This window comes from Heterocephalus glaber, unplaced genomic scaffold (genome assembly GCF_053883595.1).
Source record: "Heterocephalus glaber isolate CG9 unplaced genomic scaffold, H.glaber_assembly_v1.0 deba00001504, whole genome shotgun sequence".
Classification (NCBI taxonomy): Eukaryota; Metazoa; Chordata; class Mammalia; order Rodentia; family Bathyergidae; genus Heterocephalus; species Heterocephalus glaber.
In genome coordinates this window covers 49,083,036-49,098,394 of record NW_028258324.1, presented here as the reverse complement: position 1 = coordinate 49,098,394, position 15,359 = coordinate 49,083,036, and the positions used below count along the sequence as shown (strand labels likewise).

The following is a 15,359-nucleotide window of genomic DNA, read 5'->3' as shown; positions in this document are numbered from 1 at the left end:
ATGCATCGGACTCCCTCACTGTACTCTGTAAATATGAACAATTTTTATGGGTCAATTAAAAAATTATCAAAGATAAAAATTGTAAAGTGAAACCCAAGTAGATAACTCTTTAGAGACTCTCTTGCATCTCAGGAGGTCCTGGGAATTTCATCCTGTGACCCATCTCCCATCAATTGGTTACAGTGCCCACACTGAACTGAGACAGGGTCTTGGTAGGGCAATAATGTGTCCCTTCTGCCTGTGGCTGCACTGGCTACTCTTGCTGCTGGCCATTCCATCTGGTTTGCATTTGTTCTGGGTTTTTTTCTTGTTAAAGACATCCTCTTAAGAATTGACTTGAAGTGAAAAAATGGAAACAAAGTCTTTGTAAATAGGGAGGGCCAGAGGGGTGGAAGGGAGGGCAGGGGAAGGGGGAAAAAAGTAAGAACCAAGATGTATCATGTAAAGGTACAAATTCCCAATGATGAATGTCATCATATTGTATACCTAAAATGTACCAATAAACTTAATGAATTAAAAAAAAAAGAATTGCCTTGAAATAGGCGGTGGTGAGGATGTTACATCTTCACTTGGTTATTTCCAGCTTCTGCAATGGCTTTGTCTAATAGCATGTGAGATTCATGTTCAACCAAGAGCCCTCTCCTTAACACAGGTTAAAAACTGAAAGACAACCAGCTGTAACTCATCTCTTTGTTTCCTGGAGCAATTAAACTAAGTCCTTCCTTTCAAAGAAAGCTTGGAAAACGCTAGTTGAAAAAGTGGCTTTGACACATATTCGTGGAGAACATCAACTCCTTTTGTCTCAGGTGGCAGTAAAAAAATAAATATCTGGTAGCTCTTTATTGACCTCTCCAGTTGTGATCTCAATGCAGCCTTCCATACATGTGAAGTCTCCAGAATGCTATTCAGCAGAGTAAGTGGAAAACAGAAAATTACAAACTTAGGTACCTTTGCAATAAGTGCAGGAAATAGAGATGGAGCAAGCCTCTTCAGGAGGATAATCTGAGCATTCTTGTTAAAATGCTACCAACAAGCTTTTACTTTTGCTGTAAATCTAACCAAGTTAGTAATTATTAAGTAAGCTAGTAATTATGAAGAAAGCTATGTGCAAAGATGACCATCTAAAACACAGTACACCAGAAAGTATATTTACATTTCAGTATGCAAAGGGAAATGATTGTTCTTCCAAATTAATTTTGCTCATTTTGGGTTCTATAGTTTCAAACATATGTGCAAAAAATGTGTGATTACTATTATTGTTGGCTCTACTGTTGGAAGATGATCTTGACAAACATTTGGATGAAGTCAATTTTGTATCAATGCCATCAGACACTCTAAATGAAAGATCAGCTAATCTCACTAATGGGTTGAGGGTTTTTCATCCAATTGATGGAAGTAAATAAGCCTTTTGAAAATTATTCTGCCACACTGAAACATTTTCCATTATTGAGAATGTAATTGTAATTTTGATTAAAGGACTCTCCATTGATGCTAGACATATTCATTCTGGGGGGGATAATACAAATATAATTTTGCTGGTGCATAGTGTCAAGATAAAAACTATGTTCTTACCAAATTTCAAACCCTGTAGAACAGAGAGCAAAGTTTGGACATGATTGTGGTACCTGCATAATTAATCCAAAGAAGTTGTTATATTTTATCAACTAAAAGAGAACACAAATTGCCAAAACACATATACAATAAAACCTGGTTTGCGAGCTTAATTTCTTCTGGAAACATGCTTGTAATCCAAAGCACTTGTATATGAAAGCAAATTTCCCCATAAGAAATAATGGAAATTCAGATGATTTGTTCCACAACCCAAAAATATTCATATAAAATGATTACAATACTATAATATAATATGAGATATTAAGAAAATACAAAAGAAAAAGAAACAAATTAACCTGCACTTAACTTTTGCAAACCTTCGGAGCTGATGTGAGGGAAATAAGAGAGGGGATGGTTACTTTGTAGGATGACTTTCACTATCACTGATAGAATCATTGTTGTCTAGTGACTCAAAGAAATATTTTTCTTTTTGTGCAACTTTAACAAAGAACCTATCTAATGATGCTTGCTTTGGCCTCCTTTTGAGGATTTTTCAGAAATGTGACATTCCATTGTCATTAAATAGATTCATTGCTTGCACTGCTACAGCCTTTTTCAGGTGGTGATTTTCCACAAAATTTTGCACTATTTCCCACATTTTATACATCTCCCTAATCTCATTTGAAGTAAAGGATTCCCCTTCTTTTCCCCCGCCTCCTTTGCAGATGATATCTCCTCCATAACCTCTTGCTGTTGGGAGATGATCACCCACAATCCAGCATCAAGATAAGGTGGGGAACCACTGGCTCAGTTGTGATCATGTGACATTCAGCATCACCCATTACTCATATTCCAAAACATCACTTGTTTATGAAGTTAAAATTTATTAGAAATGTTTGCTCATCTTGCAGAACACTCCCAGAACAAGGTTTTACTGTATACATACACACAACCAGAGTAACTGAAATACAAAGTAAAATATCTCAGAATGGAAATACTGTACCCACTTTCTCTTTGCTGCCCATTATCAATCAGATTTTAGAAATACTTGTGAATTTTTAAAGCATTTGATGAATTTAAATTTATGTAAATTATTTTTATGGTATTTTTGCAGCTAGAATATTAGTGCTGTTTTTCAGCTCTATTTTGTATTTTATTATTTTAATTAGTACTTGTTTGTTATACAGAATAGTGATGTTAATTTTGAGAAATTAGTAATGCATATAACATATCTTGATCATTTTCAATCTCTTTATCTGTCTCTCCCTTTCCTTCACCTTTCCCTATCTCCTTCCCCATCTCCAAGAGGCTACCTTCTAGTTTCCTATCATCTCTATTTTATTCATTCATTTGTTTGTATTTTAGGTTTATCATAGATGGGAAAATATAACTTTCTGAGTTGGGCTTATTTGTTTTATTTATCTTGAGTTTTGTGGATTTTCCTATGAATGACACAATTTTATTCTTTTATATAACTGAACAATATTACATTGTATATATACACTTTCTTTAGCCATTCATCTGTTGACAGACATCTAAGCTGTTTCCAGAAATTTGCTATTGTGAATTGTGTCTCTATAAATATGGGTATTCATATATCACTATCTACAATGTCTTTAATTCTTTCAGGAAGATTCTCAGGGTATATATGGGTCAAATGGAATTTAGCTTTTTGAGGAATCCTCATACTTATTTCCACAGTGGTTGTACTAATCCATCTTCCCACCAGCAGTGTAGAAGGGTTCCTTTTTCTTCCACATCCTCACAAACATTCATTGCGTTCTTGATGACAGCCATTCTGACTAAGGTCAGATGGAATCTCAAAGTTGTTTTGATTGGTGTTTTGCTAATAACTATAGATGACATTTAAAACATATAATCATCAGCCATTTGTGCTTATTTATCTCCTCAGTTCATTTGCCCATTTTCTAATTGGGACATTGGATTTTTGATGGCTAATTTTTGAGTTATCTATATTAGATATTAGTCCTCTATCAAAAAAGCAGCTAGCAAAAATTTCTCCCATTCTGAATGTTGTCTCTTCACTCTATTGTTTTCTTTGCTGTGCAGAAACTTCTTACTACAATACAATCTCCTTTGTTGCTTCTTGATATTATTTCCTGTACCATTGAGTTTGATTCAGGAAGTCTTTACTTGTGCCTACTTCTTCAAATGTTTCTCTTCTGTTATCTTCCAGTAATCTCAAAGTTTCTGTTTTTATATCTAGGATCCATTTTGATTTGATTTTAGTACAGGGTGAGAGATAGGAATCTAATTTTAATCTTCTGCTAGTGAATATTCAATTTCCACAGCACCATTTGTTAAAGAAGTTGTCTTTTATCCAACATATACTTTTGGCACTTTTGTCATGCTATAGATGTACACGGTTGTTTCTGTGCCTTCTATTCCATTCCATTGGTCTACATGCCTGTTTTTATGCCAGTGCCTTGGTGTTTTTGTTTGTATAGCTTTATAGTATAACTTGAAATCCAGTAATGTGATGCATCCACTTTGTCCTCTTTGCCTAGGGTAACTATGGCTATTTTGGATCTTTTCTTATTCCATATGAAATTTAGGATAGTTTTTTCTAATTTTGTGAAGAACATTATTGGTATTTTAATAGAGTGCATTAAATCTATAAGATTTTGGCGTAATATTGTCATTTTCATGATATTAGCTCTTCTGATCCAAGAAAAGGTGATGTCTTTCCATTTTCTAATGTCCTCTTCAATTTCTTTCCTTGGAGTTCTGTCTTTTAAGTCTTTCCCTTCCTTTGTTAGGTTCATTCCTAGGTATTCAAGTTTCTGAGCCTGTCATGAATGGATTTGTTTCGTGATTTCTTTCTCAGTGAGTTTATTATTACTATGGGAATCCTATTGATTATTGTGTGTTGGCTTTTTATCCTGATACTTGTGTTTTAAGTAATGACTTTGTTATTATTACTGTCCTAAAGTGGGACTGTGTTTTTTAATTTGATTGCATTTAAATGAATTTAAATCTTTTATCAAGACAGTCAATAAATAGAATACCAAAGAAAAGAAGAAGAAAAATGAGCTTTTGAAGCCCTTAGAAATTTATAAACTTATTCAGGTGGGTCTTTCTCTGCTTTGGGGATCAAGGTGATGCTTGTTTCCAAGAATGAATTTGGGAGTATTGCTTCCCTTTCAATTTCATTGAAGAGTTTAAACAGTAGTGGCAGTAGTTCCTCTCTAAATGTCTTGTAGAATTCAGCAGTGAAGCCATCAGGACCTGGGCTTTTCTTAGTTTGTAAGTTTATAATTACGTTTTCAATTTCAATGGTTGATATTGAGTCGTTTAGAATTTTTAGATCTTCTTCATTCAACTTTGGTAATTCATATGTATCTAGGAATCTGTCCATTTCTTCTGTGTTTTTCATCTTATTGGCGTATAGGTTCTTGAAGTAGGTATTGATGATCCTGTGGATTTCTGCTGGGTCTGTTGTAATTTCACCCTTTTCATTCCTAATTGCATGGATTTGGGCCTTTTCTTTCCTTTTTCTGATAAGGTTGGCTAAGGGTTTGTCCATTTTGTTTATTCTTTCAAAGAACCAACTCTTGGCTTCATCGATTTTTTTGTATCATTATCTTGGTATCCATTGCATTGATTTCTCCTCTGATCTTTATAATTTCCTCCCTTGTATGAGCTTTGGGTTTGTCCTGTTCTTCTTTTTCTAGAAGCTTGAGGTTCAGCATCAGGTTGGTTAATTGGACTCATTCTGTTTTCCTAATATGTGTATTCACTGCTATGAATTTCCCTCATAAGACTGCTTTCATTGTGTCCCATAGATTCTGATATGTTGTATTGTCATTGTCATTTAATTGAAGGAACTGTCTGATTTCTTCTTTAATTTCCTCTGTGACCCATTGGTTATTCAGAAGTGTGTTGTTCAATTTCCATGTGTTTATGAAATTTTTCCAGTTTCTTTTGCTATGGATCTCCAATTTCATTGCACTATGGTCTGATAATATACAGGGGATAACTTGAATTCTTTTGCACTTACTTAAACATGTTCTATGAGTGAGTTTGTGGTCTATTTTGGAGAATGACCCACATGCAGCTGAAAAGAATGTGTATTCTGAGTATGTGGGGTAGAACACTCTGTAAACATCTGTTAAGTCCGTATGTTCAAGAATTTGATTGAGTTCTACTATTTTGTTGTCTATTTTTTGTCTAGTTGATCTATCTATTTGTGACACTGGGGTATTGAGGTCCCCAGGTACTATTGTACTGGTGCTTATTTGATTTTTCATGTCCGTTATTATTTGTTTTATGGTTGGGCGCACTAGTGTTTGGTGCACGTATATTTATGATTGTCATCTCTTCCTCTTGGATTGTTCTTTTTACAAGTATGTAGTGTCCTTCTTCATCTCTCTTAATCAGTGTTGGTTTGAAATCCACTTGATCTGCAAAGAAGAGAGCTACTCCTGCTTTTTTTTTGGTTCCTGTTACATGAAGTATTGTTTTCCACCCTTTAACTTTCAGTCTATGAGTTTCTTTTTGAATTAAGTGTGTTTCTTGTATGCAGCATTTTGTTGGATCTTGCTTCTTGACCCATTCTGCCAGTCTATTTCTTTTGATTGGTGAATTGAGACTATTAACATTGATGCTTATAACTGATATGTACTGACTTAACATTGTCATGACTTTTTCTTTTTGTTGGATTCTCCCCCTTTGCTTTAATTTCTTGTTGTTCCCAATGGATTCATTGTGCAGGGCTTCCTGGGGTTGTGATCCTCATCTTTTCCTAGGATTTTGTCTAAAATTTTTTGGAGTGCTGGTTTGGTGTTCATGAAGTTCCTAAGGTGCTCTTTGTCATGAAAGTATCTTATTTCTCCATCAATTTTGAAAGATAATTTTGCAGGATACATCAACCTGGGTTGGAGGCTGTTTCCTTTAGGGCTCAAAATACTTCACTTCAAGCTCTTCTTGCCTTGAGGGTTTGGGTTGAGAAGACTGCTGTGAGTCTGATGGGCTTTCCTTTGTTTATGATTTGTTTCTTTTCTCTAAGTGCTTGTAGAATTTTGTTCTTCTCTTAGGTTTCTGCAATCTTAACTATCGTATGCCTATGTGTAGATTGTTTTTTTGTTTTTTGTTTTTTTTGTTTTTTTTTTTTTGCTACCAGGGATCAAACTCGGGTCCCTGTGCTTGTGTAGCAGGCAGTGAAACCACTGAGCTAAATCCCCAGCCCCTCTAGATTATTTTTTGATCAAGGCTAGTTGGAGGCCTATATGCCTCACTTATCTGTATGCCAAGTTCTTTTCCCCTGCTTGGGAAGTTTTCTGACATCACTTCTGTGAACAGTTTTTTTATGTCATCTGTACTTTCTCCTGTTTCTTCATTGACTCCATGAGTCTTATGCTATTCTTCTTTGCATCGTCTAGCAGCTGCTGTATTGATTTCTCGTGGTCCTTTACAATTTTAAGGAAATTTTTCTTTTCCTGGTCACTAATTGCAATCTTATCTTCTATATCTGAATTTCTGTCCTCACACTGGCTCATTCTGCTGGGTAAACTTTCAATGGAGTTTTTAATGTCCTGGATATCTGTTTGCATCTACTTTATGGATTCCATTTGCTTCCTATGTTGGGATTTCATCATGTTCTTCAGCTCCTCTATTTTTTAATCTGTGTCTTCTCTTGATTTATTAATCATGTCTTGCAATATGGGCACAGACTCTGCTGTTATCTGCGAAATTATTTCTGATTTTACTTTCGCAGATCCTCTTTTGTTGCCAGTTCACGGAGTCCAGGTGGTTGAGTATCAGAGAGTTCCATCTCATTTCCCTTTGGGGTTGCTATAGGTGATCTAGAAGTCTGGCTTTGAGACTTGTTTATGTGTCTTCTCATTTCAACAGTGGTTGGTGGAGGCAATGTTGCTGGCACACTTACAGCTCACATTCTCTGTACTGGGGGTGGTGCTATGGCAGCCCAGAAGTCTCCTCTTCTGTGTTGGGGGCAGCTTACCTTCTCTACACTGGGCACAGTGGTATGGTGGCCTGGAATCCTCCTCCTCTGTACTTGGAGTGATGGTACACCAGCCCAGAAGTCTCCTCCTCTGTGCTGGGGGTGGTGATCTGGCAGCCTGGAAGCCTCCTCCTCTGTGCTAACCAATTGTTCCATATAATTCATTACAGACAATAAGAGCCTGGAAAGCACTAGTAGTCCCTGCTTCTCTCAATAACAACGTGATACCCCTGATCATCAAGGTGAGCCAGCTCTCCTGGTCCATCCTCTCTGGTAGAGTCTCTCTGATCAGCTCTAATCTGAGTCTGCTCAAGTTGCTAGAATAAAATGCCACAAATTGGAACCTTTACATACATTAGAAATGTGTTTCTCACTGTTCTGCATGCTGGAAAGTCCAAGATTAAGGCAGATTTGGTATCTGGTGAGTGTTTGCTTTCTTACTCAGAGGTGGTGCCTACTTGTTAGGTCCTCACATGGTGGAAAGGAGGATTAAGACAGCTCTCTGAGGTCTTATTGAGGCCTCTGGTCTCAATCATTCAGGCTCCACCCTCATGAGTTAAACACTTCCAGAAGACCTCATCTCCTAATGCCATCATTTGGAGGGTTAGGATATCAACATATGAATTTGGGGGAGAAACCACCAATATTTAAACTATAGCAGCTCTCTTCCTTATTCTCTACAGAACTAATTTCAAACTTTTTTTTTCTCCTCAAACCACACCAGCCCTTTAGCAGACACTCATGCAAGAGATTTCCAGAAGGAATTTGAAGCCATTAGGTGAGAAACCTCCTAGCTCATTACCAATGGAAGAGTTTACATGGACCAGCACACACCCTTTGATTCTCTTCCCTCTACACTAGAGAAACAGTTTCTGTCCCCTAAACAAAGCCATCTCCTTCATCAATTCTCTTTTCCTTTCTCCTTCCACCTCTTGCAACTATCCCATTTCTCTCCTGAAATTTTACCCTTCCCCTCTCTTTTGAGCCCTGCTATCAACAGGTAAGTCTGCTTAGGATTTCTCATGATAAAAAAGTCTTTAATTAACCCCTGCTCTGTACTGAATTGTGATTGTAACAAGTTGCCAATCCATATGTTAAAGCACTAAGATCAAGTGTAATGACATTTGGAGACTGGGCTTTTGGGAGATAATCTGGTCTAGATGAGATTATGAGGGTAAGTATGTTAAAATAGGATTAGTGCCCTTTAAGACCCCCAAAGCTCTCTGTCTCCACACCAGATGATGACACAATGACACAGCGAAGGCAGTCTACAACTTAGAAAGAGAGCTCTCACCAAAACACAAAAGCTGGCCCTTGGATCTGGGATGTCTAGTCTCTATAATGGTGAGAAAATCATTTTCATTGTTTAATCCACTTGGTATTTTATTGCCCATACAAGCTGGCTAAGACAACCCCACCATGCCCTCCAAATTCCACCCTAGCTCCCTCCTCCCTTTGATAACCAAACTTGTTAAAATGTACCATCTTAACTTTCACTGACATCATTCATGTATAACCCACTAATGTTTTAAGAAGATAATAGTACTGAAGAGAAAGTTTAAGTTAAGTCACAAAGGCCAACTTGGTCTGTCCAATGTGGAAAATTAAGTTAAACAAAAAAATTGCCCAATAATTATTTAACTATAGTTGCTTTGTGTGCCATCGTAGAGAAGTACTGGTTAGTTGCCAATGAGATCATCTTGCATTTTCCTATCCTGCTCTGGGACATGAGACTAAAGAGGGTACCCTAGGGCTGTAACATTAGACTATCCTGCAAAGAATGAATGGAGCTGACCAGATGGCTGAAGAGAGGTATACTACTTCAGACAATATAGAAAACATCTATGTTTAGAAAGAGCAGAATATGATCCCCAAACCAGACCAGGATTCAACCAAAAAAGAATTAGGCAAATTTCTCTAATGAACATAGATCCAAAAACCATTAACAAGATACTGGCAAATTCAATGTGACAAATCATCAAAAAGATCATGCACCATGACCAAATAGGCTTCATCCCAGGGATTCAGGGATGGTTCAACACACACAAATGAATAAATATAATTTATCACAGAAACAGTAGCAGGGGAAGATCACACAATCTCGATAGATGCAGAAAAGGCCTTTGACAAAGTCCAACATCCATTCATGATACAAAGAAAATCCTGAAGAAAACAGGTGAAAGCCATTTATGCTAAACTACTGCCAATATCATATTAAATAGGGAAAAGCTGAAAGCCTTCCCTCTAAAATCAGGAACAAAACAAGGATGTCCATTATTACCACTCCCATTCAACATAGTTCTCAAAACATGAGTCAAAGTAGTCAGGCAAGAGAAAGAAATAAGAGGTATATGTACAGGAAAGGATAAAGCATTGTTTGCAGATAATATGATCTTTTACTTATAAGACCAAAAAAAAAAAAAACTCCAACAAAAGACTCCTGGAATCTATAACCAAATTCGGCAATATAGCAGGACACAAAATAAACACACAAAAATCAATAGCATTCCCATAAACTAATAATCAGCTCACTCAAAAGAGATATTAGGAAAACAATACCATTCACAATAGCATCAAAAAATTACACACTTAGGTATTTACTTAGGTATTAACCTAGGAGTGTGAAAGACCTCTACAACAAAAATTACATCAGACTGAAAAAGAAAATTGAGGAAGGCATCAGAAAACAGAAAAATATCCCCTGTTACTGAATAGGCAGAACCAACATAATAAAAATGACTATTCTTCCAAAACTGATATACAGATTTAATGCTATCTTTTTTTTTGCTATGCCATATTTTTATTATTATTTTAGAATATACTCCTATGCACAAAAAATGTGTACAGCAGTATGTCTTGTAAACACTGGCAACAGCCTCAAACATCTTGTAATAATTGCATGTCTTGATTGCATCAAGAGGCCACATTGCATGATTGACGCATGCCATCTAGGTTTAAGTACATTCTGTGGTGTTGTACAGTAAGCTCATTTCTCAGAATATATCCCCATTGTTTGTTTTTCTTTTCTTTTGTTGGTACACTTTAGGTATACAATACATTTACATTTATCATTGGGTGCTTGCACCTGTACATGATGTATTTTAGTTCTTATTTTCCCTGCATTACCTGTGCACCCTTCACCCCCTCCACCCTTCCCTGTTTACATAGATTTCATTTCCATTTATTTTTTTTCTCATAATTTTTCCTTTCCCTTCTTCCCTACCCCCCCCCCCCAACCACAACATCTTTGGACCTTTTCCTATTTCAAATTATCAATTATTCATTTTAATCCTTATTTATGCTTTCAGTTTCTCACATTAGAGAAACTATTCAGTATTTACACATGCGTCCTATTTATTTCACTTAAGAGTATCGCCTCAATAGGCATCCATTTATTTATAAATGTCTCTAGTTTCTTGTTCTTTATGACTGAGTAGTACTCTATTTTATATAAAAAAAGCACATCTTCTTTATCCAGTTTCCAGTTGATGGGCGCTTGGGCTGTTTCGAAGCTTTAGCTATTACAAACTGTGCCACTATAAACATGGGTGGACATATATTGCTGTGGTATGATTTTTTTAATTTTTTGGGAAAGATACCCAGCAGGGGAATAGCTGGGTCAAATGGGACTTCTAGTCCTAGTTCTTTGAGGTATCTCCATACTTACTTCCACAGTGGTTGTACCAGTCTGCATCCCCACCAACAATGGAGAAGGGTTCCTTTCTCTCCATGCCCCTGCCAGAATTTGTTATTGGTTGATTTCATGATAGCAGCCATCCTTTCTGGGGTGAGATGGAATCTCAGTGTTGTTTTCATCTGCATTTCTTGAATGACCAGTGATGTTGAACATTTTTTCATATGTTTATTTGCTGCTTTTACTTCTTTGAGAAACATCTGTTCATTTCAGATGTCCATTTTTGAATTGGGTCTTTGAATTTAGGGGGTCTGATTTTTTTTCAAATTGGAATAAAAGGTCTTTATCTCAACCTGATTAAGGCTTTTTATGAAAAACCAACAGCCAACATCATACTAAATGGTCAAAAACTGAAAACTTTCACACTACAATCAGGAACAAGACAAGGATGCCCACTGTCACCACTCTTGTTCAATGCTATCTTAACTAAAATACCAAAATAATTTCTCACAGATCTAGAGAAAATAATCCTAAAATTTATATGGAATCAATAGAGATCCAGAACAGCAAAAGCAATTGAGGGTAGGTAACAAAAGCAAAGCAGGTGGCATAACAATCCCAGACTTAAAGTTATATTATAAAGCTACAGTGATTAAAACAGCATGGTACTACCATAAAACAGACATGTAGATCAGTGGAACAGAATACAAGGGGCAGAAACAACCTCAGGCACAGGCACATACAGCAATTTGATCCTTGACAAAGGAGCCAAAATATACACTAAAGGAAAGATTGCCTCTGATAAACACTAGAATAAGTGCTGGAAAAATTGGATATCCACATGCAGGAGACTGAATCTAGATCCATGTATCTCACCATGTACTAAACTAAAATCAAAATGGATCAAAGATCTAAATGTTAAAACAGAAACACTTAATCTGCTGGAAGATAAAATAGGTACAACTCTTGAAGACAAAGGCATAGGTAAGCACTTTCTGAATAGAATCCCAGTGGCCCAAGAAATAATATGGAGAATCAACAAGTGGGATCATATCAAATCAAAAAGCTTCTGTGCAGCAAAGGAAATAATCAACAGAGCAAAGAGACAACCTACAGAATGGGAACAAAATTTTTCCAGCCAAGATGAGGATGATAGTGATGGTCATATATTGACCAAAGTGTCAAATATTTTACCCTCGATATTCAGTAGCTACAAGGAAAGGGTGTTGCCATAGTTTGAATAGCTGCTTCCATTAATTGTCAACCTAATTTGTACACATAGACCATGGCCAAAGAGGCAATGGGGGTTGTGCATCTTTGATGTCATAGAACACTGTAGTCCAGCCTCATTCAAGTATGCAGAATATTTTTTAAGGCCAATGCTCCAATATGTATGTGACAACAGCCCAGAAGTGAGGCAAGCAGCTGTGTATGGCTTGGGAGTCATGGCGCAGTATGGAGGAGATAACTACCGTCTTTTCTGTACAGTAGCTCTTCCACTGCTTGTTACAATTATTCAGCCTGGAGATTCTAAGACCAAAGAAAATGTCAATGCTACAGAGAACTGCATCTCAGCAGTAGGGAAAATTATGAAGTTCAAGCCTGACTGTGTAAATGTTAAAGAAGTCCTGCCACACTGGTTGTCTTGGCTTCCACTACGTAAAGACAAACAAGAAGCTGTTCAGACTTTCAGTTATCTGTGTGACCTGATTGAAAGTAATCACCCAATAGTTCTTGGCCCAAACAATACCAATCTACCCCAAATATTCAATATAATTTCAGAAGGAGAAATGCATGAGGCCATTAAACATGAAGACCCTTGTGCCAAACGTCCGGCTAATGTAGTTCTCCAGGTACAGACTTCTGGAGGATTGTGAACTGAATGCATATCGCAGCTCAGTCCCAAGCAGCAACAGGCCTTACAAGGAGCTCCTGAGCTCTGCTTGAAGTGTCTTAATATCACCCACCAGAAAACTAACTCCAAATAAATGTTTACCCTTTTTAAAAAAGGAACATATACAGAACTCAAAAAATTTAGACCACCCCCTAAAATAAATGACTCAATAAAAAAATGAGCAACCAAAATGAAGGCACTTCTCAGAAGAAGTACAAACGGCCAATAAACATGGAAAGTGCTCATCATGACTGACCATCAGAGAAATGCAAATTAAAACTACACTGAGATACCATCCTATCCCAGAAAGAAAGGCTACCATCAAAAAATCTAAAAATAAGAAATGTTGGTGAAGATGTGGGTAAAAGGAACTCTATTACATTGTCAGTGGGAGTGTAAACTAATACAACCACTATGGAAATCAGTGTGGAGATTCCTCAGAAAACTAAAAATAGAAATTCCATTTGACCCATCTATTCCCCTTCTATATATCTTCCCAAAAGAGTCAAAATCATATTATTATATATTATATATCATATTATATATTATAATATATTATATTATTATATGGATACATGTGTACCCATATTTATAGTAGCACAATTTATAATAGCTATATGTCCATCAACAGATAAATAGATAAGAAAAATATGGTATTTACATATAATGGAGTACTATGCTGCCATAAAGAAAGATAAGCTTGAGGCACCTGTAGGATATATTATATATCATATATACATATACGAAAAATAAGCAAGGAGAAGTTCAAATACTTTCCAAAATTATAAATCTCATTGTTTTAAAAATATTTCAATATATGTACTAATTAGTTTCATTTGTACTACTAGTTTATCTTAGTTCATTGAAAAGAACGATTTGAGTTATTATCTGTTTGTTTCTTTTTTGTAAGAATCTCCTTGGTTTATATCTTGTACTCTGAGTACATTGAAGATAATGTTGTACAGTGTAATAACTATTGTTATTCTCTTATTATTTGGTTATGAAATTTTGTTTTATTGTTTCATAAAATATAAAAAAGAAAGAGCAGTATAGACCTGGGGGGTGCAGGATAGTCAGAGGGCTGGACCAGAGTGGGCGGAATGAGTGTAGCTAAAGGTCACACTTGCTCAGGGATAGGTAGAGCCCTAAAGCCAAGGCCAGGCACATGGATATTATGCCAAGGACAATGTGGAGCCAATGAGGAATTTGGAGTAGCAGAGTCATGAAATAACATTTGTACTTAAAGAAAGATTACTCTGTTTTCAGTGAGGTTGGGCTGAAGGGGGTGGGGTGAATGTAAGGACACCTCTTCAATAAGAAGTAAGAACTTTTCAAAGACAAAAGTCATTGAGACAACAGTGGGGTGATTTTCCACATACAAGATGACCAATTCTGTGGCCTGTGCTTGCCTATGCAAGTCCTCAGTATAAAAAGTACGAAGTCCTGGCATGGCTGAAGACAAACTATCAGGAAGAAGACTTCTCATGACCTTAGGGCTTTAGGCTTTTGTGTTGGCATCCATAAGTCTCTGGCTTCCGGGGTCATCCTTATTCTGTCTTCACCATGGTAGCCGCCATGGGAATCAGCACAGCAGATGGTGATGCACAGATTGAAATGGGGAAATGGAAGTATTTTCACTTTGTTTTCTGGGCTTCCATCAACCAGCAAGTGAATGTTAAGCCCTAGAGTCTTAGCTGCCTCAAAATTCCCCATCCATTAGGAGCGTGAAAGGTGTCTGAATGTCTTGTTTATTCATGGAGAGTATTATTATTATTGTTCTTGTAATGAGAGATGGAAAAGAGCTTCCCTCGTGCTATAGAGTGATATGAAATCACATGACACCCACCCTCTACCTCCATCTCGGTGAGCAATGGTTACCCCTTTACTGTAGAAGGAAGTCTCATTTTGTGCTGGAATTCAAGGCTCTGCCCCAACATATCTGCTCCGATGCCTACTGTATCTCCTTCAGTGCCCTGCACTGACCTGAACTCCAGCAATCTGAACTATTATTTTGTCCCTGCATAGATTGCATTTTCTTCTTTCATTTGCTCTTTCATTCATGCAACAAATATTTATCCAGTGCTTACCATGTATCTAGATAGTAGGGATAAAGTATTTGGTAAAGTACATGGTTTACGGAGTTTACTCTCTGGTGAGAGAGCCAATAATGTCAATCAACAATTCATTCATTATACATACATTATCTATATCCAAACAACATAGGCATGTAATCATGCACATTTTTATGTTAATTAGATTTGTACACTCAAGAAATTTTTAAAGAAATATTTTCATGC

The 15,359-nt window shown here is 36.6% G+C and overlaps 1 pseudogene; it reads left to right on the top strand.

Moving 5' to 3' along the window:
* Positions 1-9,314: 9,314 nt before the first annotated feature.
* Positions 9,315-13,156, top strand: LOC101698773 (importin-5 pseudogene; annotated as a pseudogene).
* Positions 13,157-15,359: the final 2,203 nt, after the last annotated feature.